Raw genomic sequence first — 13,808 nt, 5'->3', positions numbered from 1 at the left:
CACTTTTCAATTCGAGAGGTACTGAATAACTTTATTTGACCAAAATAATTTCTCAAACAATTTGTTAATATTTTTAATAATATTCTCTTTGGACACTGTTAGAAAGTTGCGCTGTTTTTCTGAAACTTCTGTCCACTTTTTACTTAGTGAGGTACAAATGAATGCAAGTTAACAAACTGAATTATTCAAACAATTTATTACTGTTCTTAAATATATTATAATGAGCTTCATTTTTCAGATGGATATATTTTCTTAGATAATTGCTAGAAAGTTCCTTTTTTTAATTATTTATTTTACATTGGCTTTTTAGTTATGAATAAAGAATAATTGAACGTTGAAGAGAATTAATTTAAAAATTCTCTTTCTTTTTTGTGAACATACTTTTCGCATTTTTGTTGAAGTTAATAATTATAATGATATTTACTATTTTTTCATAACTAGAAAGTAAAACAAAATTCTAAATGAACCCGAAAATTTCCAGCACTACTCAAAGAGAAGATTAGGAAGATTATTAAACGCTAATTTCAAATCTCAAAATCACAATTTTTAATTTTATATTTTAAAAACTATTCCGATGATTGGAAAAAGTACAAGTTTCTTACGATTAATGGTAAATATATTTATTAAACTTAATTGATAAACATTTTATCGAATCCATTTTTAGATTTTATAAAAACGATACGAGTATTACTTAAAAGCATAAATATGGTATATTCTTTATCATTCGAACTCCTATTTAGCCATATCTATGAAATCTAACTATTCTTTTAATTATACATGTTGTAGGGCTTCAAAAACTAAACATAATATGGTATATAATATTATATAATATATAATATTATATTTTTTTTTCAATAAATTTCATTTTTTTCCCTTTGATTTCGAATATATAAAGGGTATTGTGACGATTTGGGACGCTACCCCTATGATTTAGGAAGCAAAAACTAATATTTTTTATTTAAATTTCTCGTTAACAAAATTGACAGTTTTATTAAATTTGTAAAAAAACTATCTTGTTATAAAGTTAAGAGAAAATTGATGTTGATGTATTTCAGCATTTTCGTAAAAACAACTCTAGTAGGTAAACTACCCCTGTATTCAAATTATTAAATTATTAAAAAAAAACAATTTCGGCTTATTTTCAGAATTGCATGTTAAAAAAACTACGGATGCGCACTTACATATTCTAACTGAAGTGCAACAAACTAGAATTCGCCCTTCTTATTGTAAGAGGGTAAACAGCCATTACGCTAGTTTCAATTTTTGAATTTCATGAAATTCTCCTAATTGTTTAAAATAAATACTTAAATTGATATGCTCTAGCTACATTTTTCATTCAAGGCTACATTTTGCTAAAATTAAGCTCATATACCCTGGAAGCAAGTATAAATGAGCAGCAACTCAAATTTTGCATTATATTTTCTGTCTGAAAAAAAGTTTTCTTAACAATATTGAACGTGTCTTAAAGCCAAAATCAACTATTTTTGGAGCCCTCGAAAAGCCTCTCCCCAAGATCTCATGTCTTTTGATGCGACTTTAAACAACGATAATACAGGCCTGCCAATAATGGGGTCATGCCAGTTGTTGCAAAGTGGAGGGTCATTTCCGAAGTAATTTTTTATGTAGAATCTGAATCCGTGGTTAGAATTGGCCCACCACGTCAGGATTTCAAAATATTTAAAGTTATGTACCCAAAAAATTGCGTTTTTGGCTACTTTTGAGGTTATGTACAGAAGACACCAATTTTTGGGGGATTTTTTCTTTAGATGTATCATATAGTACTTCTCTTTCTCTTTAATTTAAGATTCGCAGAGTTTAATTACCATATTTCTTTACCAAGTAACGCTAATTTGAAATTACGAGATATGTCCCATCATTTCTTGAACATTTGCTTTAAATACCACTGGCTAACATGGTTTTGTTGTTGGAAAGTGAAGAATCATTTCCGAAGTAATTTTTTACGTAGAATCAGAATTCTGGGTGACAATTGACCCCTCACGTCAGGATTTTTAGATATTTGAGGTTATGCATCCAAAAATGGCGTTTTTGGCTGCTTTTGAGGTTATTTACAGAAGACACAACATTTTCTGGGATTTCAAAAACCCCGAACACTACCAAGTACAGATTTTCAAGAGAAAAAATCCAGTAGAAAATGTCTGCATCAAAATATTTGAAGAAAATGCTTAAGACATAATGAGATATATCTCGTAATTTCAAATTGGCGTAACTTGGTAAAGAAGAATGGTAATTGAACTCTGCGCCTTTCAAATTAAAGAAAAAGAGCAGTACTATATGATACAACTAAAGAAAAAATCCCAACAAATGTTGTGTCTTCTGTACATAACCTCAAAAATAGCCAAAAACGCAATTTTTCCGATACGTAACTTCAAATATCTTAAAATCCTGACGTGATAGGCCAATTCTGACCCGGGATTCAGATTCTACGTAAAAAATTAATTTGAAAATGACCCTTCACTTTCCAACAACAAAACCATGTTGGCCTGTCTAATTCAAATTTTAACCTAGGAAGGGCCCCTAAAAAAGGCGTTACGTGCAAAAGAACAAACTAATTTTAATGATTTTTCATCTGATCGATCCAATGGCTGGATCACCTTAAGTATTTATTACAAATAATAATGAGAATTACATGAAATTTAAAATTGGAACGAACGCAAAGGTAATTTACCCTCTTAAAATAAGAAGGGCGAATTTCAGTTTTTCCACTTTTATCATTATGTATTTTCATATAAATAAACAGAGAGCAAAAATTATATATTTTTTAAAAATTAAATAAATAACTGAAATAATCCCATTCTCGATGAAGATGAATGAAGAAGTGAATAAACAATATGAATAATTAACAGGACATCGAATCTAGTTGTTATCAGCAAATTATATCAACAAAATATGAAAATTGTGAAAATGTTCCTTGCAAAATATATTTGAAAGTTGAAATTAATTGATTCTATTGGTACGATAATCATTCATTATGAAAATTTGTTATCTGATAAAATTGGTTTATTTTATAAACAAATTATTTAATAAGATCCACAGTTTAGGAATTTTAATATTATTTATTAATAATATATACAAATGAATAGTTTGATCAGTTATAGGCAGAATGTAACCTTATTTCTTTCTAATCGTGTTTATTTATATTAGCGGTGATTTTCATTGTTGCAGACTTGTTATTCGATACTATGTGTTTATTGAAAACAAATTTTATGAACTTCTCGTTCGTTATTATTTGTTAATTTTATGAATAAATGCATAGTTTAGCCATTGATAGACAACTAACAAGCAATTAGCTTGCTAGTTGTCTCTCACTACTAATATCATTTTAAGGCGATAAGAAAGAAAAAAGTTTACTTTATGTCAATAAATGGCCAAACTATGCATTAGTTTTTAAAATTTGTTAATAAACCTATAGTATCGAATCACAAGTCCCAATTAATTAAAACACCACTAATATAATTTGAAGACGATTTGTTTATAAAATTTGTTTATAAATTAAACAAATAATATCGATTGACAATTGTTTGTCGCTAAACATCACAACTCTTTTAAGTTGAAGAAGATTAGTGAGAAAAATTATTACTTTCTCTATATAAATCATCAAACTATGCATTTTTTAAACAAAATTTGATAAAAGTATTACCACTAATATAATTTAAAGGTACCAATAATAAAAAATGAATGATTTCGGACAATAATCGCCTTAACTAATTATTTGTTTATAAACGTAACAAATTATAACAGACATCAAATTTTAATGATCAAATATGATCGTGTCGATTAACTGAAGCAATTTTGACTTACATATTATGTAAGCAAAATTATCACGATGTTGAAATTTTCACATTCATTTCCATCGAGAATAGAATTAATTAAGTTAATTAGTTAAAGATGAAAAATTATAATTGAAAATTGTCTTATTTTCGCTCTTTGTTCATTTATATAAAAATATTAAATTATACAAATTTAAAAATATAATCCACAGACGTTCTTATGCAAGTATTCAATTAAAAAAATGAATATTTAATAAAATAGTTACATTATGAAAGGTCTGCAATGTTTACAAGATTTCAAATTTTTCCATGATTTTATAATTATTATAAAAATTACAACCAAATTTGTAAAATATTTTAAAAATGTAACAAATATTTCAATGTTTTCACTGGCTTTCATATGGCTAGGTTTTACCTGTAACAAACTACATATTTATAAAAAGTTTTGTCTTTATACATTTTTTATTTTCGAGAAGAATAATCATCTGAGAGTTCCAGATTAATGTTTAGTGTTTAGCCTAATATATTTGCTACTTCCTAAATAAAATAACTTCCATTAAAAGTTCATAATGATAAATAATCATTCAGGGAATAAAATAAGCAACTATTAATTTAAATTAAACGAAAATTAAAACTTTTGATTTAAATAGAAAGAAAAACACCTACGGAGACCCAAATTTGCAATTGTTCATGAATTGCTTTAAGGTTTCATAAACTAAGTTTTAGTTTGAAAAAAAAATTTAAAAGATAAATGAAAAAATATTTAAAAAGGAATTTAAAACCTATTCAATGAATATGATTGATAAATATTAAAAGCCTAATCGAATATAATCTAAGGGATATTGCATGAAAAATTTTCATTTTTTAAAAATAAAAATGTATACAGTAGGTTAAAAATAAAATTGTTTGTCTTCTTTCACGTTCCAGACATGAAAATAAAAATAACTAGACATTAAATGCGAAACTAGTCTCATTGAACTGTATTTAATCTGTAAATTATAGTTGGTAACCACACAATATTTCGCACGATTGATTCAGGGATCATTAAGAAAATAGTACGGCAGTTAGTTGCGATTCAGGGATTATCTCGAAGAAGATTTTTAGATAGCTCTGTCTTAAGTACACCAAGGTCTACTTATGTACATAATAAAAAATATTTGCGTATATAAATCATAATTCCAGAATATCTACTGGGGTAGTCCAAAAATGTATTAGACATTTTTTCCCTAATTCTCATGCATATGAACTTCCAAATTGTTCGGAGTCCACAAACGAAAAAAATTAATTTACTCCTTCGTCGGCATGGTGGGTTTTTTTACGGCGCAGTTCATTTTTCTATTTCATAACACTTGTTTGAATAATTAATTGTTTGAGAAATATAAATTTGTCACTAGAAAAATAGTTTCTCGCAATTTATTCTACAGACACAGAAGAATAACTGTGAATTTTGCCAGATTTTAATAATATAAGCAACATTGAAAAACACCTCATAGCCAAAAAAAATGTTACAATGTTCCAAAAACTTAATAAAGTTTAGCACGTCTTTCCCATAAAAAGACGCTTTTGTAAACTGTGTTCAAAATCGTCGACTAGCTATCGACTAGCCTTTTTTCACAATTTGGCTATTCATCCCGGAAATAATGTTTTTTTACTCCATTTGTGTGATTCAAAGATTAACAAAACTGTGTCACCGCAGTCTGATGTTGGTTTAAAACTTTCCTATGATTTACGCGCTTTGCTTGGATCTTACTTCTATGTGATCTAGAGTCTAGACTAGATACACTTGTTGCAAGTTGTATCAGGTTGCCAGATGGGTCCAAAGCCATTACCGTACGAGGCTCTGTAAATTTACCGTATAATTACTGTACTTAAATAAACAAATTTAACCTACTGATTATCGTACTTAATCAAAAAATATCGCACAGAATATTCGTGCCCACTACTACTGGGCGAAATGCGCGAATTTTTTAAATCTAATTTTTAAAATAATTATATGAGAAGAGACCAAAAAAATAATTTTGCAGTACAAAATGCAGCAAATTGGGATTTTTAGTGAAATATGACGAGAGATTCAAATGTATTATGAAAGAGGCCTTAAAAACACTTATTAAAAACCTGTAAAATGCAATTTATATTCGTGCGTCCGAGTCAAGCAATGTATTGTACAAGCCTAACCACTAAATTTATCATGAAAAATAAGATCGTATTTTATCGAAATTTCCGTGCAATTATCGTTTTTTCTTTCATAGTAATCGTAAGTACCGCATTAATTAAAATTACCGTACAGGTATGATATTCACCGTATGCCTGGAAACACTTGTTGTATCTGAATTTATTCGAATAAACTTTCGAGAATGGCGCTCCTTCACTAACCAAAATCTGCTTGCGTGGCTTTCAATTCCTGGCCAAGTAAACTTGATCAAAGCACTTATTAAAGTATTCTTTCCTTTGAATTTAAAATCACTCATTCCTTTTTACAAAGTAAAATTTATTAATCAATTTGTCTTGCACTCTAAAGTACTACTTTTTGATCAAAATATGTATTTCATTTATGTCCCAATAATGATTTATTGAAAAAATGGATTTACACATTTAATAATTTTAAAAAAGCGTTTTATACTTTCAACGAGGCAGCAGGTGATACAAATTCGCAATAATATTGGGAAAACCCCGATTCTTCATTAGCTACATCAAATGATAAGTACATAAACACTATTTTTATAGTCATCTGTGAAAAAGATATGATCTACGGATTTTTGGTTGAATATTGTATTTTTTTTGAAAAATTTAAAAATAACTTGAAAATAGTGTCATTTGCAAGTATAGAAATGCAAAAATCTTCCGTAATAACTTGAATCATCAATATTTCTTTGATGCTTGTAAATATATGCTGCAATCATCGACAAATAAACTCAAAGTTCAGATAATGATTATTCTTGCAAAAATTATTAATTTGATGAATCCGATTCTACAGTTTGTATGACATCAGTTTTGAGAACTTAATGTTCTATTTCTAAGGGCAATGTCGAAGAAAAGAAGAAAAATAAACCATTAATGAGAAAGAAACCGGCAGAAAAAAGCAAAGAAAAAAAAAGATTATTTGAAAATCGGAAAATCACTCAAGACTTATATACGCTGAACTTGTGTCTTGTATCAAACATTTAGAGAAGACGAAAATAAAGCAAAGGAAAAATACATTTTTTAGTAGATAACGTACAAGCGCACAAGTTCCATGCCAGCGTGATTTTCATTTTATTCAATTTTATCAAAAAATAAGCTCATTAGCATATTTCAAAATGTAGGAATTTTTCATTAAGTAAGAAGCATGTTTTTGTTCGCGAACGCATAGATTGGCTACGTCTTGTCGACGTCATTCTTTCTAGGAAGAATTAAAACTACACCGAGAAATATAATTTTCTTTATTCAAAAAAATTATTTTGTTGGTCGCATTTGGTTGATTTTAATCAATATTTTCGTTAAACGAACAAGGTTTCCGTTTAGTTGGCCAAAATCTTTTGGTTCAATCAATCAACATTTTTGGTTAAAACGTTTTGTAAATTTAAAAAATACTTTATTATTTCAACAAACTTTTTGGGCTCTATGTACTTAACCATCTAAGAGAGCATTTTACTAGAACCAAGAAAAATACTAAGTTTATTTAACCAAAATACTTTATTAAATCATCCTGAAAGTGACGGACGTTTGAGAACTTGGTACAATGGCGTATTCCAATTCACCATGACAGTCCACGCTTCAGAACTTCGTAGCGACTCGAAAAATAACATAAAAATTTTTGCATCTCGATGAACTTTGATTTGATTAACTAAAATATTCTTTTTGGTCGCATAAAATATTTCCTTGGATTAACCAAAAGTTTTACTTATACCAAACAAACTATTTGCTAGTATCAACCAAAACATATGATATAATTAAACAGATTCTACTAACCAAAAACTTTTCTTGGGTTAATCAAATCTTTTCTGAGTGTGCCTTAATTATACAAATTTAAAAAAAAATTAAAATGTTTTATAAACATGAATTTAAACGTATAAATATCTCTAAACGGCTTCAATGTATTATTATCAAATAATAATTAACAATAATTACAAAGAAAAGAATTGATTGTCTCTCGCGATTCTAGCCATATTCTTTGGATCGTTATCCTCCCTAGAATTACATCCACGCAAAAATTGGTAGCTAATAATCTAACTTCCTTAAGAAATTTGCTGATTTACAAATCTGTTCTTTGTCTATATCTTTGATCCCGCTTGATTCAGCTTTTATTTTCGGTTTATTATTCTTAGGCATTTATAAAATAGTTTAGACAATCAGCTGGATCAGCCTACCAAACATATAGCCGCGATGGCCGCGGAACCCGATTGGTCAACATTTTCAATCGTTACATCGTGGCTAAAGTGCTCTGATTTTTATTCAGTTTTTTATCTTAATGACGTCACAGCTGTTTGAATTTGGCCACATTGCCGCAAGCTAGAAAATATAATATTTGAAAGTATTAGAAACCTAAACGAAAATTCCTTTTTTCCATAAACTTTCATAATTCCATAAGCTTTCCATAGTTTTAAGATAAAATTTTGCAAATCTTAGAACAAAAGTGCCTAATGATGAGTGTCATATCTGACCAGCTGACAAGCAAAAAAACGCGTACCACTAGATTACAATTAGTGCTAAGTAACCAGTGAACTCCACTCGTTGAATTAATAAATGAATTCCACTGGATGAACCAGTTAAATATCCGTGGTTATCAGAGACACCCTTCTGGCTGTATCTAACAGTTAGGTTTCACTAGAAATAAATGAGATTTCACTGGTTTATTTTAGGCGAGTAGAAATTCTTATTCTTTGTTTGATTGCTTAAAAAATAAGGCCGAAAACCCCTGTTTTTTGTAATGTTTTGCCTTGTAACTGCCTTGCAACTGCCTTGTAAACTGCCTTGTAATTAACTAAATTCGTGCAGGCTGAAAGTGATCATACACGCCGAAAAAGGAAATGTAATATTTACTTATCAAGAAAGGTACAAGGTTTCTTGTAACCTTAACAGTATAAACTGCTTATAAGAACCGATCTGATTGGTTTTCTTAGCTCGCCCCTAAAGTCGTAACAACGCAACCTATCCGCGCGGACCACCGGGTGAATTCACGACGCAATAGACAATGGATGGATTGCATCAGGTAAAAAAACATTTCTTGTTGACATTTCTGTGACAATCGTCACATTGCACAATATTCCCACATAGCAAGGAAGGGGTTTAATAAAAAATCACACGATTTTGGCAGGCACAACTTCTTCACAGATCGCGTACACTTGAGAGTTTATTGGAGCAGGACGTTTTTGTTTTCCGTAAAAGATCGCAACTTGTGTAATGGTCTAGTAGTAAAGACAATTGACATGCGCACTTAGGTTTATGCGTTCGAATCCCCTCAGCTACGTGAGAAATTTTAATTGTATTATAAGCGTTGTAACTTACAAATTCCAATTAATTATAAGTATATCCGAAAATATATATAAGAATTAACCGTGCACTTATTTATTAATTATTTTTTAGCAATACTTTTTCACAATTTAAAGTGCTGTCTAAACTATAAGTCTATACTGTTAATATACGTTCGATCTCTTCATATTATTCGTTAAACTGACGCAATTGCAGCATCAAGGAACTGTGAAGAATAGCGACTGGATCGGTAAAATCTACTCATCCACAGGTCAGCATCACTTGAGAATCAGTACTGGTAACCATCAACGATATTCCATATTTAGTTGCCTATAATTGTAACGTTGACTGAACTGCCGTGTTGTTTATATACGTATTTGGAAGATTAGTAGATTTAACTTTGGTTTTAAGTAGAATCTAAGGTTCATTTTTCTGCGTGTGCCGTTGAATTTGAAAGAATTTAGGTTTTCGAATGCTTTTTAGTAAAAAGTTCAGATATTTCTTTTGGTTTGGTTACATTTAAAAAAGGTGCGGTCCTCGACTTTTGGTCCCAATGTTAGTGCCGACGCGCCGCGGGAGAAGGAACGCCCGCCTGACTATATTAGTGGCGGCTTCACTCAAAGTGCGGAATCCGCCAGTAATAGTAGTCAGAGTGGAGTTAGCCTGCCAGTAGAAGAGTACTTTTACGTTGATATCAATTGTAATATGATATAGTTTGTTTAATAACGTATTCACTAATATGACCTAAAAAACCTGATATGACCTGAAAAGTATGATTTAAAACTATAAAGGACCCTGCACCAAATGTACAGTAAAATGGCCACCGGTGAAAAATTCTAAAAAAATTTTTTGTTGTATTTTCGAACCTGCAAAGCAATAATTTGAAGGAAAAAAGTCAGAAAAATGGACATTTTTTTTACAAACAATTGTCAAAGTTTCACTTTTTACATGTATTTTAATAGAAAAATGCTGATTTTCGTGAAAAGTTTTTTTTTCTCCTAAACTAATAGTTGGATTTGGTTCAAACTTGCACATTTTTACTATCACTCCTACCAAAACAAAAGGTTCATATCCAAGATCTAGAAAGATAAACGGTTTATGGGGTATACACCATGATATAAGGGTGTTTTTATACCTCAAACACCCAAGTATGGAAATTATCATTTCTTGGTAACTAAAGTCACTAGGTATTTTTTATTCAATTACAAGGGTATGAAATAACTTTCAGGTAAGTAGAGGAAGTGTGCATGTCAAGGGGTTGTTTAATCGTCCCTTATTTAGAGAAGCAGAGAAATTGACTTTTCGTAAGGAATAAATCACCAAAGATCAGGCTTATAAAATCACATTAAAACATATGCAGGTAGCCTCATTTATCAGGATTTACAGTAGAATTTATTTTCAGGGTCATTTAATCATCCCTGGATTATTAAATCAAGGAAATCGATATTTTAAACGGGTTAAAGTACCAGAGATTTTTTATTATAACATTGATGAACAGAATCAGTTTAAAATATATACAGGTAGCATTTTTTATTAGGATTTGCATTAGAATTTATTTACAGGTTCATTTAATCATCCCCTGATTATTAAATCAAGGAAATCGATATTTTAAACGGGTTAAAGTACCAAAGATTTTTTATTATAACATTGATGAACGGAATCACCTTAAAATATATGCAGGTAGGGTTTTTGTAGCAGAATTTGCATAAGAATTTATTTTCAGGGTCGCCTAATCACTCCCTATTTATAAAAACCCAAGGAAATCGATATTTTAAACGGGATAAAGTACCAGAGATTTTTTATTATAACATTGATGAACAAAATCACTTTAAAATATGTACAGGTAGCGTTTTTTAGCAGGATTTGCATTAGAATTTATTTTTAGGGTCATTTAATCATACCCTGATTATTAAATCAAGGAAATCGATATTTTAAACGGGTTAAAGTACCAAATATTTTTTATTATAACATTGATGAACAGAATCACCTTAAAATATATACAGGTAGGATTTTTTTGTAGCAGAATTTGCATGTGTATTTTCAGGGTCGCCTAATCACTCCCTATTTATTAAAACCCAAGGAAATCGATAATTTACACGGGATAAAGTAGCAGAGATTTTTTATAATAACATTGATGAACAAAATCACTTTAAAATATGTACAGGTAGCGTTTTTTTAGCAAAATTTGCATAAGAATTTATTTTCAGGGTCGTCTAATCACCCCCTAAAAATAAAGTATTATGCGAATCCTGCTAAAAAACGTTAACCTGTATATATTTTAAAGTGATTCTGCTCATTAATGTTATAGTAAAAAATCTATGGTACTTTAACCCGTTTAAAATGTCGATTTCCTTGCTTCAATAATTAGGGTATGATTAAATGACCCTAAACATAAATTCTAATGCAAATCCTGCTAAAGAACGCTACCTGTACATATTTTAAATTGATTTTGTTCATCAATGTTGTTATAAAAAATCTTTGGTACTTTATTCCGTTTAAATTATGGATTTCCTTGGGTTTTTATAAATAGGGAGTGATTAGGCGACCCTGAAAATAAATTCTTGTGCAAATTCTGCTAAAAACCCCTATCTGTATATATTTTAAGGTGATTCTGTTAATCAATGTTATAATAAAAAATCTTTGGTGCTTTAACCCGTTTAAAATATCGATTTCCTTGATTTAATAATTCAGGGATGATTAAATGAACCTGTAAATAAATTATAATGCAAATCCTGATAAATAAGGCTACCTGCATATGTTTTAATGTGATTTTATAAGCCTGATCTTTGGTGATTTATTCCTTACGAAAAGTTAATTTCTCTGCTTCTCCAAATAAGGGATGATTAAACAACCCCTTGACGTGCACACTTCCTCTACTTATCTGAAATTTATTTCATACCCTAGTAATTGAATACAAAATAACTAGTGACTTTAGTTACTAAGAAATGATAATTTCCATACTTGGGCGTTTGAGATATGAAAACACCCTTATATTATGGTGTATGCCCCATAAACCGTTTATCTTTCTAGAGCTTGGATATGAACCTTTTGTTTTGGTAGGAATGATAGTAAAAATGTGTAAGTTTGAACCGAATCCAACTATTAGTTTAGGAGAAACAAAACTTTTCACGAAAATCAGCTGATGGCAGAAAGGTTTTTGTTGTGTTTTGTTCACTATTATTTACCAGAATTTGTATTTAAAAATCAAATAATAATACTTGAATAAGTAAGAAGTTACATATTAATCAAGAAATATGATAGAATTTAAAATTAACCTTTTATAGACGTATTACTTTGTATGCCATATTTTTAATTTTTTTCAAAGTAGAACAATTATTACTTTGCAAACAAAATCAACTAGTTTTTTACACGAGTGAAACCCGAAATATCTCTTTTTATCAAAATCAACTATTATTGTAGCATGTGTAGGGCACATTTAATCCAGGGTTTTTCCGTTATTTCAATAGTTTAGGATACCACTTACTTGGTATATTTATACATGTGTGTGTGTGTGCGCGCGCGCCTGCGTTTTGTGTTTACGATAATAGACATGTTTTTAGGCATATTTTTCTAACGCTCTGGAAAGTTTAACTTTTATTCGCGAATTGCGAAACATTATAAACGAAGGTCATTTTGTATTCATAATTAATAATTCAAATATTTTTATGCTTCGAAAAAACATGAAGGGATTGTAAAAAATTTTTCTGCTAAATAAACTGTAGATACTGAAAAAAGAATACATATATTTAATTCATAGGCATATCTATGAAAACAGTCAATGTTTTCGAAACTAATGGGAAAACACGTATGTTATGTTTCAGCTTGGATCATGTTGCACATTTATACGTGCATTCAATTTAATGTTTTTCAGTCTCAATCATTCAGCTTTGATCTGATAATTATGAAGTAGGCTTCTGAAATGACAATATATTTTAAAATTCAAGCTTTGGCAGAGATAACGTTTCAGAACAGACTATTATGCCATAAAACAAATTATATCAGGTTATACTGACATTAAGACAAAGATTTAAGAGCAAACCAGAATTGTTGTATAAGTCATCTATATCGAAGTTTGAATGAAAAAAATCAAATTAAAAAACAACTAGTTTCTAAGGCTTTCAATATTTTTAATTTAAGAAATATAACAGCTGCTTGGACATAGTTCTCTCGCATAGTTTGTCGGGAAAATTAAATTCTATATGTTTTAAACAGATTCTCGATTTTGTAATTAAATGTAACTATTGGTAAAAAAGCTGGCTATGAAGCCTGTTGTAGGCCTTCAAAAAGCGTTCCAAAGGTCAACACAAATTGTTCAGTCTTTTGAAAGTTATCATACCAATAGCATACTTCAAACGTGGAGATTCAATCAAAATGGACAAAGACAAATTTTACATGAAACTAATACCTTCTTATTAGAATAAGAATATACAGTCTGTCAAGTTAAAGCGTGGGTGGCTTTACTCGCAGTCAGTAAGGTGTATCGACATGATTTTGGTGTCAAAATATTAAGAAGAGCTTCCTCTTTCATGCTTTTTGATTTAACATTCAGTTTGCTTTCAATTCTCATCTTGT

The sequence above is a fragment of the Belonocnema kinseyi genome, chromosome 5, assembly GCF_010883055.1.
Source record: "Belonocnema kinseyi isolate 2016_QV_RU_SX_M_011 chromosome 5, B_treatae_v1, whole genome shotgun sequence".
In the NCBI taxonomy this organism is placed as follows: domain Eukaryota; kingdom Metazoa; phylum Arthropoda; class Insecta; order Hymenoptera; family Cynipidae; genus Belonocnema; species Belonocnema kinseyi.
The sequence above is the reverse complement of the archived record's forward strand: the minus strand, read 5'-3'. Positions refer to the sequence as shown.